At 38.9% G+C, this 21055-nt stretch overlaps 1 long non-coding RNA gene across 1 annotated transcript; it reads right to left on the bottom strand.

Annotated features, from left to right (window-relative positions):
• Window positions 1-2682: 2682 nt before the first annotated feature.
• Window positions 2683-20603, bottom strand: LOC144366040 (uncharacterized). Its single transcript, XR_013424855.1, has 2 exons — window positions 18425-20603; window positions 2683-2924 (listed from the first exon to the last, which is right to left on the bottom strand). It is a non-coding gene; the product is annotated as an uncharacterized LOC144366040 (long non-coding RNA).
• Window positions 20604-21055: the final 452 nt, after the last annotated feature.

Here is a 21055-nt window from a genome sequence, read left to right as displayed (position 1 = left end):
GGGGCTTTAAGATATGAATTTTAGGGGAACATGTCCCCAAATGGCTTTGCTGTCCCAGTTGTGTAACCTTTAGCAAATCTCTCAATTTATTTCTTAATTTCAAAACAGACCTTGATGCCTGGTGCAGTGGCACATGCCTATAATCCCAGTGGCTTGGGAGGATGAGGCAGGATTGCAAGTTCAAAGCCAGCCTCAGCAACTTAGTGAGGCCCTAAACAACTTAGTGAGATTTTGTCTCTAAATAAAATACAAAATACGACCGGGGATGCGGATCTGTGGTTTAGTGCCCCTGAGTTCAAATCCGAAAAAAAAAAAAAACAGAACTTGGTTTCTTCAACTATGGAGTGAGATGAGTAATAACATAAACTATCAAACCCTTTCAAACTTGTAAGTTCCAGGGTTCTCGGTGCCTTCAGATGAAATCATCACCTGTCAACATTTCTTTGTATCTGTTGTTTCTTAAATGATGAGGGTCAAGAACTGTAGGAGAGCAAAAATACTTAATGTTTCGAACATTAGAGCCAGAGTCCAGACGTAAATTCTGGTTCTGCCGCTTTCTGGTCAAGTGGCTTTGGGTGTGGGCAATGACCTATTGGTCATGCTGAGAACTACTTACACAGACCCATCAATGTGTACCAATAAGCACTGGTTCTGATTCCAGGATTCTAAAGATTAAATGAGCTGATCTGTGTAAAGGGTTCAGGATGGTGCCTGCCAGGCACATAGTGAGCATTAATATATAAATGTTATTACTATCTGAGAGCATCACATAAGAGCTTTTCCAGCCTTCACCCATCCCCATCCCACCCCCAGCATATCGCCTGCTGTAGGGTGGATATCAGCCTCCTAAAATATGGCCACATCCCAGTCCCTGGATCCTGTGAACGGTACTTGTATGTCAAAGTGGACTTGCAGCTGTAGCGATGCCAAGGATCTCAAGATGGACAGGTTATTTTGGATTATTCATGTGTGCCCTGTGTAATCACAAGAGTCCTCATAAGAGAGAGTGCCGGAGTCCGGCTGCAGCAAAATAACCGGGGGGTGACGAACAACTTGTGTACGTTGATACAGCAGGAGTAAGAGCCATTTATTGTAGGACCCGAGGGGTATATATATTCCACACAGCTTATCTAATTAACATAAACTAGATACAGCAGTCAACCAATAAGGAATCTCCACACTTAATGGCTCGTTGGCGTTACTTCACAAACCACTCCCTCTGGCAAAATGCCAGGCGCCATCCTGACCTGTTTACAGACTCTAACAAGAGAGGACAAGGGAAATTTCACTACAAAGAGGCAGGTGACGTGGCCAGAGCAGAAATGGAAGATGCTAAGTTTCTGGCTTTGAAGATGGAGGGAGGGACCATGAGCCAAGAAAGGCAAGCTCTAAACAGGAAACAGATCTCCCCTGAGAGGCTCCAGCTGGTTAGTTCTGCTATTATTTTAACTTTAACCTAGTGAAACAGGTTTGGGCTTCTGGGCTTCTAGAACTACAAAGGAATAAATCTGTTATTTTAATCCATTAAATTTGTGTTCCAAAAGTCACAGGAAATGAATGGATCTCCCCCAACCAGAGGATCTTCTTCAAAGCACTGAACCATTGGTCAGTAACTTATAAATTGGATCATAGTGGGTGATGATAGGTGGCCCCAAGCAGACGATCCTGATCAACTTTACTTTTACACCGATAATCTCTTTTTTAGCACTGATAATGTCAGTATAATAATTTTAAAGAAGAAATACAGCTTTTGGAAGCAAAAAAAAATGTTGATTTTTAAGAGACTACATAAAACATAAAACCCCAGAGTTGGTTTATGAACAACCATCACGTGTAAAAGCTTTCAGGCTTAAGTATGTGTTTCCATCTATATAAAGAAAAAAATGATGTAAATTCTATTTTAGAAGAAACAGTGTAAATTATCTTACATAATATGTAAAGTAAAAAGAAACAGTTTAGCACACATTTATGTCAAACTATGTATTAAATCAGCATTTGACAATTTATTAGATAAAGATAAATTTTTAGTAGCTTATTTTATCAGTTCAAACTTCCCTCTTTTAAATCCATCACAGAAACACAAAGTGGATGACTAGAAGAAATAAAATATATTTTTAAAAAGAAAAGGTTTATTAGTTTACTAATACTTTTCCTGTAGCATGTTAGATATTAGAGGATTAGCCTGCCCAGTGATACATATCCATCTACTCTGATATTCAGGTCATTCACAGGTTCTTTTTAATAGGTATTTTCTAGTTGTTAATGGGCCTTTTTTTTATTCATTTATTTATATGCGGTACCTCACACATGCCAGGCAAGTGCTCTACCACTGAGCCACAACCCTAGCCCTTGTTCGAAAATCTTAATCACTATTTCTTCAGGCACTGTGAAAATAGTACCTGGGTTATCCTGTCTCTTATTTCAATAAATTGCCCTGTTGTCCTGCCCCTTTCTATGTGTAATCCTATTTTAGACATTTTATCAAGATTTTAAAATATATAACCTTGATGTTGGATTATTAAAGAACTTCATCTTTAATCTCCCCTTTGATGGTTCAAGTCTTTATTATCTGAATTCATATGGAAGGAACATATTGATTTCTCTATATATGCTGCTTCTCTCAGCATGATGACACAAGAGAAAAAAGCCCATTTTATTGAAGAGTCCTTTTTTAACAGCTGGTGTTTTTTCAAGATATTGTATTAGTTTACTGGGGCTGTTATAACAAAATACCACAACTGGGTTGTAGGCTTAACAGGATTTCTTTCTCCCAGTCCTGAGTTTGGAAGTCCAGGATCAGTGTATCAGTGTCTTTTGATTTCTCCAGACAACTCTTCTTGGCTAGCAGGTGACCACCTTCTCACGGTGTCTTCATGTGTTCTTGCCCATCCCTGGTGTCTCTTGTGTATTCAAATTTCCTCTTCCTACAAGGACACCAGTTAGATTGCATTAGGGCCACCATAACAGCTTTATTTTAACTTAATAACTTCATTAACATCTCTATCTCCAACTACAGTCACATTCCGAGGTCCTGGGATTTGTGGTTCAATGTAGGAATTGAGGACAGGGGTCACAATTCAGTCCATAAAGATTGTAAATTAAAACTCAGACCTGTCAAGAACAGGGCCCAGAAACGTGACAGAATTAGTCAGTCAACCTTTAAATGTCAGCAGGTCAATTCCTCTTCTGGAAACATATTTTAGGTAAACCAATTTACATTTACATTTCAGTTTTTACCATCAGCTTACGAGGAGAGAAAATAAGCAACAAAGAGAATATGGAAAAGCCCTATACATTATACATAGGATTTTGTCATTTCACACTCTCAAGATGGTTTTCAACAAACTGGGCAGAAGGTGTATCTGTGGCTTTATGTCTTTTCTTCTTATTGCCTCCTTTTACTACTCATTGGTTCATTAGTTGCTTTTCATTACAGAAATGACTCAAAATTACTCTTATTTTTGTCTCCTCCCTTATTAATTCATGATTTAATAGTTTAAGACTTGTTTTCTAGTTTTTCTTATCACCAAATGGTATCTATTGTGTCCCCAAAGAATACTCTATAAATTAAACATAAGAAATTTTGTTCATAGTGCAGTTGTTGATTATGTAGATAAGACCACAGTATTTATAGTGCAAAAGACAGAATAATTTGCTAATAGAAACACAGCACGTGGAATTCAGAAGCACTAGAATGTTTGAGCTGATCCCCAGTGAGACATATAAGTTATTGGCAGAATCAGGACCCACATACTTGATTCCACATATTTGCAGCAGGATCAAACTAGGTTTTAAAAACATATCATGTTCAACATCTGGTGATTAGATTTTTGGGTTTCTTGGGATAGATAAAAAGAGATATATCCATAATTACAGGCAGAAAATACAGTGCTGAAATTTTCACCACATTTTAGAAATATTGAGGGTTTAAAGAGACTAGGACTGACTCAGAAAAGGGATCTAGCTTGAAATGGGAAATTTTAGTATTTATTTAATACCTTGATTTCCTGCGTTTTAATATATTAACAATCTAATATTGCTATGAAACTATGCCATTAAGGTCTCTTACCCCCTCATACAAGAATTGTAGATGAAAATGACACATTTGTATCCATATTCAATAAGCCACACTTATGAAAAGGAAGGCAGGAAGACAAGGGTGGTGTGGGATTTGGGAGATAGGAGAGAACGCCATATGTTTTTCCTGCTTATTGAAAACCTATGCACTGCAAAAGATACTCCATTTATACTTTATTTTGGAATGAAACCAAGCTCATGATTTTTCATCACTGGGGCATGAGAAAATATTCTTAGTTGATTTAAAAAAACCTTTTAGGCACTAACCATGTTTATGAGTCAGCTCATTTAAGTCACCCTAAGGGTGGGTGAATTAATCATTAATTTGAAGTTGTCAACTAATGAGTTGTCAATAGCTCAAAGCTGTTCAGAGATTGTTATTTAAAAAAATTTAAAAAAGAAACACTTTTTTTTTTCCCTGCACTCAGATATTTCTTATGTTCATTAGGAGTCTTTTTCCCTAAAGCATTTCCAAATTCCAATGTGTTACCTTGTGTTATCACTCACAATTTAATAACCTGAGAAGCCAAATTAACTCTAAATAAGTTGAAAAGTGAAGGAAATATCTTCCAAATGGTCCTGCATTGTATGAGTTTGTTATTGTAGAATATTACTGTTTTCAGGGCCTTAAGAGGGTCAGATAAAATATAAATGAGCAAAAAATCTGGACGACAGTTAGAACCAGGATCATATTCAATATAGAATATAATTAATTATATCTTATTGTGTAGCCTGTTCATTGTCATTTTAAAATAGAACAAAGACTCTTAGGAAGTAATGTGAATAAAATGTACTCTCTTTAGCATGTGGATACTGCCTGTGTTTGATATTGGCTTGCAAGATGTTCAGTAACATACAGAGCAAATTTAATAGAATCCAATCTTTTCTAACTCTAGACTTCTTCTGGCAATATGTACTAAGATGTTCTGATACAAAATTATTGTATGCTTACAAAATTCCCTCCAAAAGGGAAAACTATAGCCTTCTCTCAAATATTTAAACATTTAGTATTTAACCTGTGATTCATGCAGGCTCTCCTGTTATTTATTTTTGTTAACCCAATTTTATGGCCATGTTCTATGACTGGTAGATTAAAGGTGAGGTAAAATTGAGTCTTGACCATTCTGCAATGAAATGGTAGCACTGACCTACACCGTCCATGGGCCTAAATGGAAGGGGAGGGAGACCGTGTGAGAAGGTGTTATGAGGAATGTATCTAAGTGTATCCTTATGTGCACTTCTGCTCTCTCATTCCTGTTGCTATAGTCCACCAAGAGTTGATTTGTCAGATGGAGGTTGCTGTAAACCTAGGAATGTCACTGAATTTTTTGTATAGTGAGAAGTTCAGGAAATTCTGGAATTATCAGGGTCTTACACAGTGCTGCTACATATTAGGTTCCCAAACAACATTGTAGAATTACTTGGCTTTCTGGTTCATAGTGAAAATTATAGGCTAAATTTCATTATCATATACTTATGGATCAGTTTTCCAGCATCTCAGGCCAAAAAGAAGGGGGATAGGTTATAAAATTTTAATTTTTACTGGGATATAAGCAATGGATGGTGCTCTTACCCAATGGCAGGGCTTTAGAATTAACATAGGAGCACTTTTTGTTCAATTGATTCTAGAATGAATGAGGAAAGTAATTTCAGAGGCTGTGAATATCTTTTTGAAAACAAAATATAAAAGCTATTTCTGAAATTCAAAAGAAATTTAATATGTGAGAAGATGGCCCAGGGCCTTTTGTAACATTAACTGTATTATTTTTTTGTTGTTGTTCAATATATTTGCCTTTTAGCCTTAAGGCCCCCAAGCCATATTTGAAATAAAGAAGAAATCTCCATTTTATTGATGAAACAATTGCCCAGGTATACATAATATTTCAGTTTTATAACTTTATAATTCAAAATGATAATCTTCAGTTAGTTTCTGGAAAGTTGCAGGTTACATTTCATTTACCAGGGTGCTGTGATTCACAGCATTCTTTCCTCATTCTCTAGTCTTTCAGGAATTCCTTCATTACCTGAGCATGCAAATTACCTTCGTTTCCTAGATGTGAACCTGAAATAGAAATCTGCTCCTAATGAAATTTTAAACATTTGAGCTAATAGCAGATACCATTCTTTGATTGTGAAAATAAAAATTCTAACTGCAAACATTCACTCTTCTAAAGAGAATAGAGAAAAATCCTAATGTTATTAATTTTAATAAACAAGTCAAGAAATTAATTTTTTAAAAGCCCCTCGAGTACCTTACACATACTCAATGCAGCTTCTGCTTATGGTATGGGGAGCCAACTATGAAACAGGCGTTGTCCTTGACATCCAGAAGGAATATTAAAAGGAATTATGTTTGCTGTATGGAACAACTTGAGGTAGACTTTGAAGGGTTTCTATGAAGGAAATATTTCAAGGACTATCTTATACAGGGAAATAGCAGCCAAGGCAAAGACCTATCCCAAGGGAAAAGTAAAGCCAGTTTCAGGATTGGCACATGGCCTGCTGAAAGTACTGAGTTTGAATTGAAGAGAAATAGAATGTAAGCCTAGAAAAGAACTTTGGAGAACAGATTAAGAGTAACTTTAAAAGTCAGGCCAAGGAACTCAGTTCTATGGTGGTGTAAGCCCTCCTCCACTTAGGATAAATAAATGGAGAAAGATTTACTAGGAATGTTAACTCGGCGATCATCTGCAGAGTGATTTAGGAAATATTAGAATCAAGGAGAAAAATAAAGTGTAGTTGAGACCTGGATGAAAGTAGGAGCAAGGAAAACAGATGTGTTTGATTCTTGGTCACCCTGTTAGTTTACCCAGTGTCTCTGCTTTTCTTTCCCTCAATCTTGGTTTTTGGGATACCATACTCTCCTGGTTTGTTTGGGGTTTCTTGTTTTTTTGTTTTGTTTTGTTTTGTTTTTCTCTACTTCTCTAATTTCTTCTAATCTGCAGGGCTGGCTTTTCCTTTCTTCACCACCATTTAACACTGGAGTGCTCCAGGGCCTAGTTTTTGGCTCACCTCTCTTCTGAATTTACCCTTTCTTCTTGTGATGTAATGGTCTTAGAAACCATCTATCTCAAGCCCATGATTCACAGATTTTTTCCTTTATTTCAGACTCCTGTCTCTTCCACTTGGATGTTTAATTGACAAATGAAATTTAACGTATCAAAAACTTGGGACCTTCCCTCTAAATATGGTGTCCCTCTTCTCTGTGATGACAACACCAGCATTCCGATTGCTCAGCCCCAGGCCTTTACTTCATCATTAATTGAACACAAGTTCATACTTCACATCCAAGTTTCCTGTTAACTGTTCCCTATTCACCTTCCCAGCTCTGTCTAGTTTTTTCCTTTTGATTTGACACCCAAAGCAGATTATTCATTTTTGCTTTCAAGACTTTGTTTAAATTATTACAATAAGTGCATTTAAAGTTATTTGCAATGATTTTGCTGGTTATAGAAATACTGATATGTAGGCATTCTAGAAAAAACACATTAAAATATAAGTATATAACTTATGAAGGGAAATGCCCCCCCCTCCCCCATCCTACTCTCAGCTAGTGTCACAGTCACTTTTTGAGAGCCCACTGGGCAGCAGGCTGTGTCTACAGGGCTACCAAAAAAAAAAAAAAAAATTCCAAATAAGACACTGTCCTCTTCTTCCAGGATCTTACAATGCTCAATAACCAAATCCTCCTCTACTACATGACATGGCCATTGTGCCAAGACCTTCAGCTCACTCCCCACTCTGAACACTAATCATCTACTCTGGAGGGGATCCTCCTCCTGCTCCAGCCACAGGGGTGCAGAGAACTCTCTGCTGACAGCACAAGGGATGAGGAGGTGAAAACAGTGAGCTCAGCATGGAGAGATTGGAGCAGTCCAGGAGATAAAGAGCCTTAAAAAGAGTCTTTAGATTATTAAGTCATGTCACCTGCAAATAAATGTATTTGAGTATGTTCCAAGTTTCTTATCTTTTTAGGGGAAGATCTGAGAACTAAATTATAGAAGAAGATGAGGCAAGGAGAGGAGAAGGAGGAGGAGGAGAGAGGAAGGAAGGAAGAAAGGAATGAATGGAGGGAGGGAGGGAGGGAGGGAGGGAGGAAGGACATGTTCCATGAAACTCAAGAAGCAGAGTATCATATATTTTTAGCTACACTTGAACAAGTGCCCAGGCAAGGAGGTGGATTTCACTCAGGAAATCCACAAGGAAAATTCTAATCCACGCTCAATTGCTCTGTAGCCTTCACTATTCTCCTCTCCACGCCTCTCTCATGGTTCTTTGAGAGCAACCTTCACCACCTCCTCAGGTCTCAGGAGAAAATGATGAAAGATGATCCTTCATGCCTGTCAACTGACTAATGGATCACACTTGGATTTCAGGCCTTTTGTCTCTAACTGTGGAACCAATGTTTTTGTTCTGTATTGAGTCATGGCAGGCTTTGCAGGAAGGGATTTGGAGAATTCTGCTGCTTCAGGCTCCACTGCCCTTGTGAAGACCCCTTTCCCAAGAAGGGAAAGCCAGGGCTGGACTGGATGGCAGCCAGAGTACTATTTTCAGGAACTTCTGGGGATGGAGGAGCCCAAATCCCACATCATCAGATCTTCTCCATTCTCTACATTCCAGACCTTCTCCCAACCCCCCTTCTCTGCCTAAACTTAGACTCCATTAGAGTCTAATCCTTAGCCTCCTCCAGTTTTCTAACTCTCTATTCCAAGACTCCTGAGCATAAGCTTTGTGGCTTCATTATGGGCACAAACTCATCTAAACCAATTTGGTCACAAATAACCATCAAGTTCTTTTTGGTTGTTTATAACACTTACTAATAATACTAGTTACATAGGGGTATAACTAGTCTCTTACCTTGCATTAACTTACAGGACATACAAAGAACTCAAAAAGATTCACACCTTAAAAACAAACAAACAAACAAAAAAAAAAAAACTCAGTCAATAAAGGGCAAAGGAACTAAATGCTAAATAGACACTTCTCAAAAGAAGAAATATAACAGTCAACAAATATACAAAAAAAAAGTTTTCAACATTTCTATCAATGAAATAAATGCAAATTAGAAATACACTGATATTTCACCTCACTCCAACCAGAATGGTAATTATCAAAAATACAAGTAACAATAAATATTGGCAAGGATGTTAAAAAAGGTTATGCTCATACATTATTAGTGGACTGAAAATTATTGCAACCACTCTGGAAAGCAGTATGGAGATTCTGCCCACCCACGCCACCAAAAAAAAAAAAAAAAAAAAAAAACCCAACTAGGAATGGATTACCATTTGACCCAGTAATCCCACTCCTCAGTATATACTCAAAGGGATTAAAGTCTGCATACTACAATGACACAGCCACCTCATTGTTTATAGCAGCCCAATTCACAATAGCTAAGCTATGGAACCAACCTAGGTGTCCACCAACAGATGGATGGATACCCAAATTGTGGTATATCTATATAAAATGGACTATTACTCAGTCTTAAAGAAGAATGATTATAACATTCACCAGTAAATGGATGGGTCTGGAGACTATCGTGTTAAGTGATGTAAGCCAATCCTCAAAAATCAAAGGCTGAATATGTGAGAAATTTGGAGACAGAGATAACCTAACCCTCAAATGGGCAAGATTTAGCCCAATGGACAAGTAAGTCCCTTCCCTTTTAGCCCTAGAAGGGAAGTAAGTTTGAAATGACCAAACTGCTTTTTTCCCTGTTCCTGCTTTTTCAGTCCTTTTCTGCCTATAAAACCAGATTTCTCTCTTCAGCTTATGGGAGAACCTTTCTATATTTTTAGAGATGTTTCCCTGATTCATGAATTTCAAAGAAAAATCAATTAAATAATTTAACTAAATTTGTTGTCATTTGGTTTTTTCATATTTATAAAGAAGGCAAGACTCCTATCAAGTTCTGTGACAATATAGGTGATTTATTGACAAGTAGGTAAAAAACAGCTTGTTTCATATGCTTGACAAAATCCTTATTCTCAAATCCTAATATGCCTGTTATACCTTGCATAACAGTGTCACTGAACATAGGCATGATAACAATCCAAAATAGTAGTTCTCAAACTTTTTGGCCTCAGAACACCTTGTACTCTGAAAATTCATGAAGACTCCAAAGAGATTACATTTTGTGTTTTATAGCTATAGATATGTATTAGAAACTATATCCCAGAACTTTTAAATTTACACAGTACATTTCCCCTCTCTGACCTCTGTGGTACTGGGGATTGAACCCAGGACCTCAAAAATGCTAGGAAGCACTTTATCACGGAGCTACATCCTTAGCCCCGTACACAAGAATATTTAAAAACAAACACACATCTTACTAGCAGCCACAGGGTGACATTTTCACAAATCATACAGGATCTGGAAATCTCCACTTCGTGCTCATGAGAGAATGTAGGGAAGGAGAGCAAACATAACCTTAGTATTATTAGAAAAATAATTTTGACTTCACAGACCACTTTCAGGTCTTTTGGGACCCCAGAATTCCCTGAACAATACTCAGAAATACACTTTTGAATATGAGCAGAGGCAAACAGAATCCTCTGAACCAATGTCATAACCAATGTGATAGTTTAGGAATAGAACTTCAAGTGTCATCCCTTGGGATGAAAGATAAAGAAGGAAATCAAAGGAATCCCAGGATTATTAAACCTCTTAAAGCCAGTGAAAGGATAGTGCCACAACATTTTGTCAGATCCACTTGACTTTAATATTATGGTTTTCACCAGTGGAAGACTGTCGCTCATGCTCACATGTAGCTTGCTATTAGAGATCATTTAACTTAACAATGGAAACCCATTTCTGGCATCATTACACTAATTAGCAAAGTCTCCATAGTTGCTGACAGATGTTTTTAAAGACAAAGGTCCTTGCCTCCCCTCTTCCTACACAGTGAGGTATTTGGGAACTAATCCAAGAAATACCATTTCATCTGTAAATATCTCAACATTTGTCCCAGAAGGAGTCTCCTATCATTTGAATTTAATCTCAATACTATTATCCCACCAAGAAATGTAACATTAGTTACATTCTTTCTGCAACGTTATCAAATACCCTTGATATTCCTCAGCTGTTTCTTTTCTTTTTTTTTTCTGTTGGTTTCTTCATATCAAGATTCAAATAGAGCCCACATGTTATAGTTAAGTAATGTGTCTCTTAGTCTCTTTTAGTTTCCTTCTCCTTTTTTTTCCCCTTGCCATTTCTTTATTGAAAAAACCAGGTCATCATTTGTCCTGTATCATTTTCCACATTCTAGATTTAGGTAATTGCATCCCTCCAGTGTTGGTTGACAAGTTGTGCCCCACGTGTCCTGAATATGGGTCATTTGATCAGTTAGGCTATTTGGCAAGGACATTCTATGATGGCATCATGTACTTCCCACTGGGCTTCCTTAGGACATAATATCCATGGTCTCTTGCTGTGATATGAGGATTGATAAATGGGATGTCAAACTGATGTATTAGAATTGAGAAATACTGTTTATTAAATCATAACTCTACGATTTTCAGGATTTTCTGTCATAGCAGCCAAGTTATCTGTCATTACAAATACATCTATGGTAACATTACTTTGTCTAGTAGATAGTATTGCAGAGTAAATTACAGACACCAAAACAATCATCTTTGACATTATTCAACATTAAATATTTTATAAGGTAGCCCTCTTGATCCGAAAAGCGTAATTATACCTATTGTTACTTGTCCCTCTGCTACTCAAGTTTTTGATGGAAGTGTGTGAGTGGAACAATCTCTTAGTTGATAATAGTATCATTGTCTTTTAAAACTGGGTAGCCACGCAATATAAGGAGGTTTTCATTGCCTCTACGTTCCACTAAACACTCTTGTGCATGCACCAATAATGTCTTCCTATCCGCTAATACACTCTTGATAAAGGCATATGTATCTGATGATTTGGCAAAGCACTCTCAAGCAAAGCAATCTTTACAAAAGCCACAAACATTAAAACTTCAAGGATTATAATAATCTAGAGTCACAAGATTCTCAAAAAATGAAGACTTGCAACAAGAGAGAAATAACAGAAAAGAAAAAAGTGCTTATAAACTTACAAGATGCACTTTCATCATCAAACCTTCCTACTGCACCCTGCAAGGGACAACCAGGACTCCTGACAATTGAACCAGTGAAAAGTTGTTCAGTGATTGTTGAAAATTAGCTTTGTATTAGGAAAATAATTTGCTCACACAGAACAAACTTTCATACTAAATCTGAAAGCTCTGGAAAAGATGACTTTGGCTCTTTTGCCTTTTGTAGAAATGTTTGCTGCTCTTTGTATGGTCATGATTGATTGGACCAGAAATTAGGTGACTGCAACCTCCACTGTCAGCCTTACCAGTATTAATCATTTCCAAGGTGATTTCAGTTTCCACTGGCAACTGGAATGTTTATTTTTGTGCTACAGCCCTGACTGGTCTCTGATGGCTGAGATGACAAAGTAATCCTGAAACATTAAGTTGCAGTCATAAATTTCTCATATCACTGCTGTTAGAACCCCAATTCACCAGTTCCAAGTATTATTCCTGCCTTGTATTTATATAATTGGATTACAAAGATATTCATGCCAACTCTGTCCTTTGGTCCTGAGGTACCAGGCTTTAAATTCTAAAGGACTTTCACTAACTAAAAAGCTTCTGATACTTTCATCTAAATTTTAATAATAACTTTACATATACACAATGTATCACAATCATATTTATATGGAAGTAGACTGAGTGGGTCTGGGTATATATAACACCTCCAAGAAAAGGAAACAAGTATTAAGTACAATTTTACATAATCTTTGAATAAAAGATATCAATCAAGTTCAACTGACATTAAGTTAAAGTTTCTGAATTTCATTAAAATTAATAAAATTCAAGAGTGAATTGTAAATGAGAAGTCTCTGATCTTTCCTGTCTTCATCAGAAGTAATAAATATTACAGCAGATATAAAGACTTTCCTAGAAAGAGTCTCTGGAACAATGGAGGAGAGAAGGATAGGGGAGAAAGTCATTTTAAATAGATAGCCTGGGGGAAATTCTTGATTCTGGTACCCTTGAATTAAGACTGTTCCTATCCCTGTTATGGTTTGGATGTGGAGTGTCCCTCAAAAGCTCACAAGTGAAACAAGGCAAGGAGGTTCAGAGGAGAAATGACTGGGTTTTAAGAACCTTAAGCCAATCAGCGAATTAATCCCCTGACAGGGATTAACTGAGAGGTAACTAAAGCAGTAGAGTGTGGCTGGAAGAGGTAGGAATTGGGATTGGCTTTGGGATACATTTGTATCTAGAGAGTGGAGTCTCTCTCTCTCTCTCTCTCTCTCTCTCTCTCTCTCTCTCTCTCTCTCTCTCTCTCTCTCTGTGCTACCTGATCACCATGGAGCTGCTTCCCTTGGCCACGCTCTTCCGCCCTAATTTTCTGGTTTACCACAAGCCCCAAGGAATAGAGCCAGCCTTCTTTGAAACCTTGAGGCCTCAAATAAAATTTTCCTTATCTACAATTGTTCTGGTTGGAAATTTTAGTCACAGTGGTGAAAAAGCTGATAAAAACAATCCCTATCCTATTTCTCCCAAGTTCTTTTCATCTTGCACGTCTTTGAAAATATCAGATTAACCCATTGGATTGATAAACTAAAATGCTAGTTATTCTGGGCTTTTCGAAAGGTCATGCCATCCGGTCGCAATGGCACGCACCTGTAAACCCAGCAGCTCCGGAGGCTGACGAAGGAGGATTGCAAGTTCAAAGCCACCTTTAGCAACTTAGTGAGGCCCTAAGCAATTCAGTGATACCTGTCACTAAATAAAATACAAAATAGGGCTGAGGATGTGGCTCAGTGGTCCAGTGCCCCTGAGTTCAATCCCCAGTATTTAAAAAAAAAAAAAAAAAAAGCCACAGCAACATCTTCCATGTGCCTCTGAACACATTGGCCTCTTCTTTTTCTTTTTCAGGGATTGGAATGACACCACCAAATGAAAGATGGCCCTCTTAGAAATCTGTTCTTTCAATCCCTGGAGCAGAAGGCCAGGGAAAGTGTGAGCAGGGGCAGAGAGGGGAAAGACAAGGACAACCAGCATAGTCACAAATGCCAAACCAGCCAGGTAGAGTGACACAGCTGTGGGCACTGTGCCACCTCCACTGTGGCTCCCGAGAGAGTTGTGCCCCTCAGAGTTCCTAAGCCTTCATACCTGGTGCCAGGTGCTGCTGAGGATAAAAAGTTTAGGGAAGCGGAGCAAACAGAAGGGGTCTTTACTTTCTATGTGCTCAGAGTACTCATAATAAGAAAATGGGAAGAAAAAAATAGCTAAGTATTTATTTCCAGCCCAAAGGCACCATGTCAAACAAAGTTGCACATATCCAAACTTTGGACCATTTTCTACTGTATGCCTTGATGGAGAGGCAGCGGGTACCTCCAGGTATGAAAATATGACCTCATAAAACGAATCTCACCCCAAGTTCCTGCTGCTTCCTCCAAAATTCAGAAGTCTACAATGAAGTCTTTCTATTTTTTTTTCAATGCTTTTAATATCAAAGGAAGAGGGAGCGGGATTTGGGCACAGAAATTAGGTTTGCTTCACTGTCCCGTTCTTTAGCTTCTATCTAGGAAAATTCCCATAGAACATCAGACTGATTTCGAAGTCCACTGTCATCATGATAGAAGGAATCACTTGAATAAGACATGAAGGTAATTAGCTCAGTTCTCTTAAAGGGAACACTGTATCTTTGAGGTGGCTGCGGAAGCCTTTAAAATAGACAAGATTGATGTGATTCTTGAAAACCAAATTATTTTATGAAAGCAAGTTGCAGAATCTTGGTTTCTGGCAGTGGCTGCTCTCTAGTGAGTGAAGAGAAATTTGGGGTTTCTTGCTTGCTTTTGGGTTTGTGTTTTTGTTTTGTTTGTTTTGAACATGAATTTCTTTGGATGCAAATGAAGGGCTGTTCTGCTTCCTTTCTTTCCTTTTAATTTTAAGCATTTCTCTTATTGTATACTAGGTATTTCTCTCTCCCAAACATGGACACTCACCACAAAGACACGTAACCATTGTTAGAGGAGCAAAATGCTTGCGACGGTCCTCCCTGATGTTTTGCCCCAGCAAAGGTGCTGTCTCAGAGCTAAGTTCTACCCCCAGGATGAGTATATACACCAACCCTAAATAGCAAGAGATCCTGAAGTAAACAAGCATAATCCTGTGATACTGCATTCTGGATCCATGGTTGCTTCATACAATGACCTTGTACAGACGAAATCAAAGGAGGGGCAGTCTCAGGGTACTGTTTGCCAGGTAACTCTGTGCATAGCCAAGTCTGAAGCCCTGCCCTGGCCTCTTGAGGGAATATTCTGTTGTAGGGCATGATACCTTTTGAAGACGGAACTACAGCTTGATTGTATGTTCTGAATGACATTTTCTATGTGACTTGGAGAATTTGAATTTTAGGAGACTGCAAATGGTAATCAATGTAATATAGGGTGCTAGCAACTCAAAGTCACCTTGACTTGTCCTTGGTCCTGCTGCTGGAGGCACCAGGTTTTCCAGATCAAGGGAGCAGAGAGCAAAAACAAAGGGAGGAAATAATTTCAAAGATGATAGAGTCATGAAAACACAGAGCAGACAGATAGAGGGAAGTTCTAATATTAATATGCTTGATTGGATGTTAAAATTGTGTGGTCCAATCAGAATACATGTGTTCTTCTCTCTCTCTCTCTCCTTGTTCTCCCATCATCACTCCTGCCTCCTCCTTCTTGTCTCTCTCTTCTTTTTTCCCTCCCTCTCTTTAGCTAAAGCAAGCTTGCCATGTCTTCAGACACTCAGCTCTAAGGCCACTTTCCTTTCCACCTTGACCTTCTCTCCTCCATAGTGACTGACACAGAGTCCCTTAGGGTCTCATCAGGGTCATGGAGCCCAGCCTTCCCTGGAGGATGCAGAGCAGGAGAAACCCACTTTGGCCCTTCTCTTGTGTCTTTTATTTTTAAGTGAATGAATTCAGATAAAAGAGAATGTCTTAGAGGAGCAAAAGAAGGCAGTGTAGAGAAAGAAAAAGAAATCAAGTGTTTGTTTAAAGGGCTCTGGTCTCTCTTTGCACCAACAGAGAGAATAGTTTCCTCTTCCAAGGTCCCTGGGGTGCTAAGCCCCTGCTCTCCTGCTGGACTCCTGGGGGGTGGTCCCACTGCCTCCATCCACAGTCCTTCCAGTCCCTACCACTGGGGTACCCTCCTCCTTCACACTGCAACCCACCAAGACAGGATGCTGATAGGCTAGAAGCCTCAATTATGAACTAAACCAAAAACAGAAGCCTGAGTCAACCTTCACTCCCTAGAGAGTGTTTTGCAAGTCAAATTCTTTGGAATCCAGGCAGCCTGTAATGTCTTGGGTTAGAGCATGGATCAGAAAAAAAAAAAAAAAAAAAAAAAGACAGATGCATTCAGATCATGGACACTTGAGTCTTCCCAAAGGCAATGGGGAATAATAAGAGTGCCTTCCTCCTGGAGCTGGTGGGAGAATTAAATGAGAGCATGCCCATCAAATGCATAAGCATGTTACAAATATTAGCCGTTGTTACAGCAGAATTTGCCACAAGCAAAATTTTAAGGCAGGCTTTGTTCAGTTTTAGACTCCTTCTATCCTTCTTTCGGTTCTTCACTTCTTACTGGCAGGTTCTGTCCTCTGACCTCCAGGGATCCACTGCCAGCATACCACACTTTGTAACCACCAGCAACAGTACTCCCATCACATCTAAACCCATTGCCCCAGTTCACAAAGCACATGGCACCCATGAATCAATAAATGTAATGAAATGAAGTTATCTACACAGAAATATCCTGAGGTTGTCCTACTTAAAAAAAAAAAATTCTTAGCTTTATATTTTAAACTCAGAAAACATCTAAATTTAAATGTATATTTACCATTCCTCCATGCTTAATGCTAGGACTAACCTTAAAATGAAGAAATACTAAGATGTGAAGGGTCTTCTCTACTAGGTAATGCTTACAGCATAATAATGACTGTTCTGGCCCAAACTTACATGAATGATAAGTGGTAGAACTGGCAAGCTATGCTGGCCAACTGCGGCAAAAAGGAAGTTGATCAGTGCAAAAAGGAATGATCAGTGCTCTCGACATGCCCACCCTTTATTTTGGAAAATACTATATTAAATGCAGAGGCAAGGGTCAGTCATGACATCCACATGCCATATCCCTGAGGATATGGAAATAGCTTCCTTAAACAAAATCCTGGACTTTAAATAAATTCATGAATGCAGAGTTTCATGCCTACAGATGAGATGAACACATATTATTGGAATATCAAAAACAAAATCTCTATCTCAAAGCCATAGCTCCTGCAGGTCAAAGGGGAAGAATTTCTTAGAATGCTCATTAAGACACAAATGCTGGGATCTTAGAGAATCTGAGATGATCCCTAGAATCCTGATTTTTATGACCATGTTAAGTGGTTGTTTTAGTCAGCTTTCTTGCTTCTGTGACCAAAAGACCTGACATGAATAATTTGAATAAAATAAGTTTCTTTGGGGGCTCATGGTTTCAGAGGTTTCTGTCCATAATGGCCGACTCCATTGCTCTGGGCTCGAGGAAGAGCAGAACATTATGGCAGAAGGGTGTGATGGAGGAAAGTGGCTCAGGACATGGCACCAGGAAGCAGAGAGATAAGCTCAACAAGGACAAAATATATGCACCAAAGCCAGAACCCCAAGGACCCATGTTCCTTAGCTGTATCCTGCCGGCCTACAATTACCACCCAGTTAATCCCTTTTAGGGGATTCATGCACTGATTAGGTCAAGACTCTCATAATCCAATCATTTCACCTTGCATTGTTTCATGCATGAACTTTTGGGGGACATCTAAACCTTAACAGTGCTTTTCATAGATGGTTTAAGAATAATATTTTGAGGAAAACTGCTGCAGACACAATATCTATAGTAATAGTTCTCAATTAGGAGCAAATCTGCCACCAGGGAATATTTGGCAATATCTGGAGATATTTTTGGTTGTCACACCAGGGGTTGAGAGAAGGGGGGTGCTTCTGGCATCTAGTGTGTGGAGAAACCAAGGATGTCAGACATGCACAGGACCACAACAAATCTGATCCAAAATGTCAGTGGTGCTCAGGTTGAAACCTGCCCTATGCTGCAATGACCTAATCAGATTTGGGTTCTCAAGCCAGAACATTCTGCTTTTCATCTACCACTTACCCACTGGTCAGGCTTGGGAGTAGTACTTGCTGCCCAGGAGTTACCCAAACTCCAGTTGCCTTAGACCCAGGAGTTGGGATATAGAGCATTCTGACAACCTTGGTTCAAAGACTTGGGTTTAAAAATGTTGACTAACTTTGAGCCTCTGAAGGCAATTATACTCCCAGGCTTGAAGGACGATTGGCTGCTGGGAGGCCACTCCTGAGTCACCATGCTTGGCAGATACACTGGTGCTGGAGAGATTTCTCTGTGGATTTCCATTCTCCTTGCAGTCCTGAAAAACAGTGGAGTTGGAACCAAAGAAGATGATAGGAAAAGCATGGTTAAACTAGAAAGCTGTGGAGGCTTTGCTGACCAATTATGTCAGTATGATTTCAACTCAACAATTCAACAAATGGTTCTGTGCCAGGAAAAGTGGAAGACACAAAGAAAGATTCAAAATTGGACAGACGATCCCTTCCTCCAGGAGTAGCAGCCTCAGGTTCCCTCGTCTTTCTTCTTTCTGCTTGTGTATTTTTTCCCAGCCCACCTGGCATGCCCTTCCTTAGGATTAGTTATATTTATTGGATGCTTAGGACCTATATGACTTAAAGGATCCAAAGAGACCAATCTAGGAGCCCCAGAAAAGGTAATTGCACAATATCTTCCTTATAGGAAGTTTGGGCTAACTTGTTATTTTTGAAGTTAACAGCCTTCACTGGGGCTATTAAATAATTGGATTTCTGCATTTAGGCACCATCTCCTCTAAACCTCTAACATGGCCACTGGCAGAGGTCATTACTCTTCTAATTTAGGTGTAATAACCAGGGGACTCAGTTTTTCAGTGCAAAAGACATTGAAGTATAACTAACACTCTGGAGTCAGAGTGAGAACAACGACCTTGGCAGCACACCCTGGAGATCAAATCGATATCCAGGAACTTACTCAAGTGACCTCTGCAGCCTAAGACACTGGGGCTGAGTATATAGAAACACCAGGAAGCAACCTCACATTTCTGGGATCCAAGTGGAGGGAAAAAGAAATATTAAATAGGGGAAGGGAGGTGAGAGCGGCAGGTTGAAAGGGACATTTGAGGAACTCTAATAATGGACAATGCTCATTGTCTTAGTTGGGTGGTGGGCCTGTGTATATTCAATATATTATAAGTCATTAACCTTTAAATCTATGTTACACATATTCCTTGGGCTGCATAAAATATTTCACTGAAATGAAATGTCAAAAGGAGGTTTACCAGGTACTTCTTAGACAGACTGTACACAGAGTGTGTTTTCATTGTCCCCCCACTTCTAATTCCAAACCCCTATACTGTTATTACCTCATCTCTCTCTCTTTCTCTCCTGTATCTCCACCTGCCAGTTCCTCCCACGGCCTCCCCTTCCCTTCTGGCTCTGTGTCCCATTTCTGCAAAACCTCCTACACTTCCCTCCCACAGCCCGGGCATCTGTGAGGAAGGAGGGGCTGGTGTGAGCAGGCAGTCAGGTTAATTCTAGACCAAAGTTTCCCTTTAAGATTATCCACATGCTCCCCAAATCCTCAGATGTTTTCCTAGGCATGCATCTTTAAAAGTGTTACCTAACTGCACCAAGCATCTCAGGCTATTTACAAAGAGGTGTAGATTATAGAAGGACTGAATGAAAGTCAAGGAAAGGAGAACAAACATCCCTTCATTTGGTTGGTTAGTGTTTATATCAAATTGACTAGAACTCTACTTTCTAGAATCTTTGTCCTTGAGTAGTTCCAGGAAAGAAGTGGGCAAAAGAGAACCTTGTATAAGATTTGAAAGATGAGAATTAAACAGCAGCCTCCTTCTCTGAAGGTATTTGGCCAGAGACACCGGAGTCCAAAGGATTCTCATCTAACCATTCTTGCTGACTGACCTGCTGATCAACAGCATCCCCCAGCCCATGCCCAGACTTCTAGCTCTGTATCCACAGACGTCTCCTACAGACCTTTCCACCAGCACCCCCTTTGCAGTCCACATATGTGACTGGATGTGTTTGGCTTCTCAAACTGACCGGTTATGGACTCCACTGATGCTCCAGCTCTCCTATCACACCATCAATCCCCAGGGCTCTCTTCCTCCCCACAATTGTGAAAGGTCTAATTCCTATAATAAATCCATGGCATCATAATTCTTGGTGGTTCAGCCTCCTGGATTGATTCAGTAATAACAGTGTTCAGGACCAACCAGACAATGCAAATCAGAGCTTCCCTTCAAAGCGTCGACTGTGAGCACCACAGAGATAATCCAGTTCACACACCTCATTTTTACAGATGATGAAACTGCAAGGCAGAGGCAGGAATTTCAGATTGTCATCAAGGTCAGACAGCTAATCTTTTATTTAACAATGACTACAGCTATGCTTCAAATTACTGACTTTTAAATTAGTTTACTTAATAAAAAATATATCAAAGCAATAATTAGTACTTTGACACTGCTGAACGCTTATTTTAGAAGATAAGCGTTTAGATTATTCTGTTTAATATCTGACAGAAAGCAAGATGGGATATCAAAAAAATTCTGAATTTCACTTCCTTTAAAAAAATCAATAGTGAAAGTTATTAGAATGAAAAAATATAGGAGCATAACTGACTTCAAAGTTGATTCTGACTCTGAAGTTACTATGGCAACATTACTACCAAAATTGTATTATTAACTTTGTGGCTCACTGAAGATATTAGCGTCTTCAGTATTTAAAAATAGACATTAGTCTCAAGATGTTCCTATTTATATTTTCAACAAGAAGATATGTAGACTGGAGTGTAT

This window comes from Ictidomys tridecemlineatus, chromosome 8 (genome assembly GCF_052094955.1).
Source record: "Ictidomys tridecemlineatus isolate mIctTri1 chromosome 8, mIctTri1.hap1, whole genome shotgun sequence".
Lineage (NCBI taxonomy): Eukaryota > Metazoa > Chordata > Mammalia > Rodentia > Sciuridae > Ictidomys > Ictidomys tridecemlineatus.
This window is presented reverse-complemented; position numbering and strand designations above follow the sequence as displayed.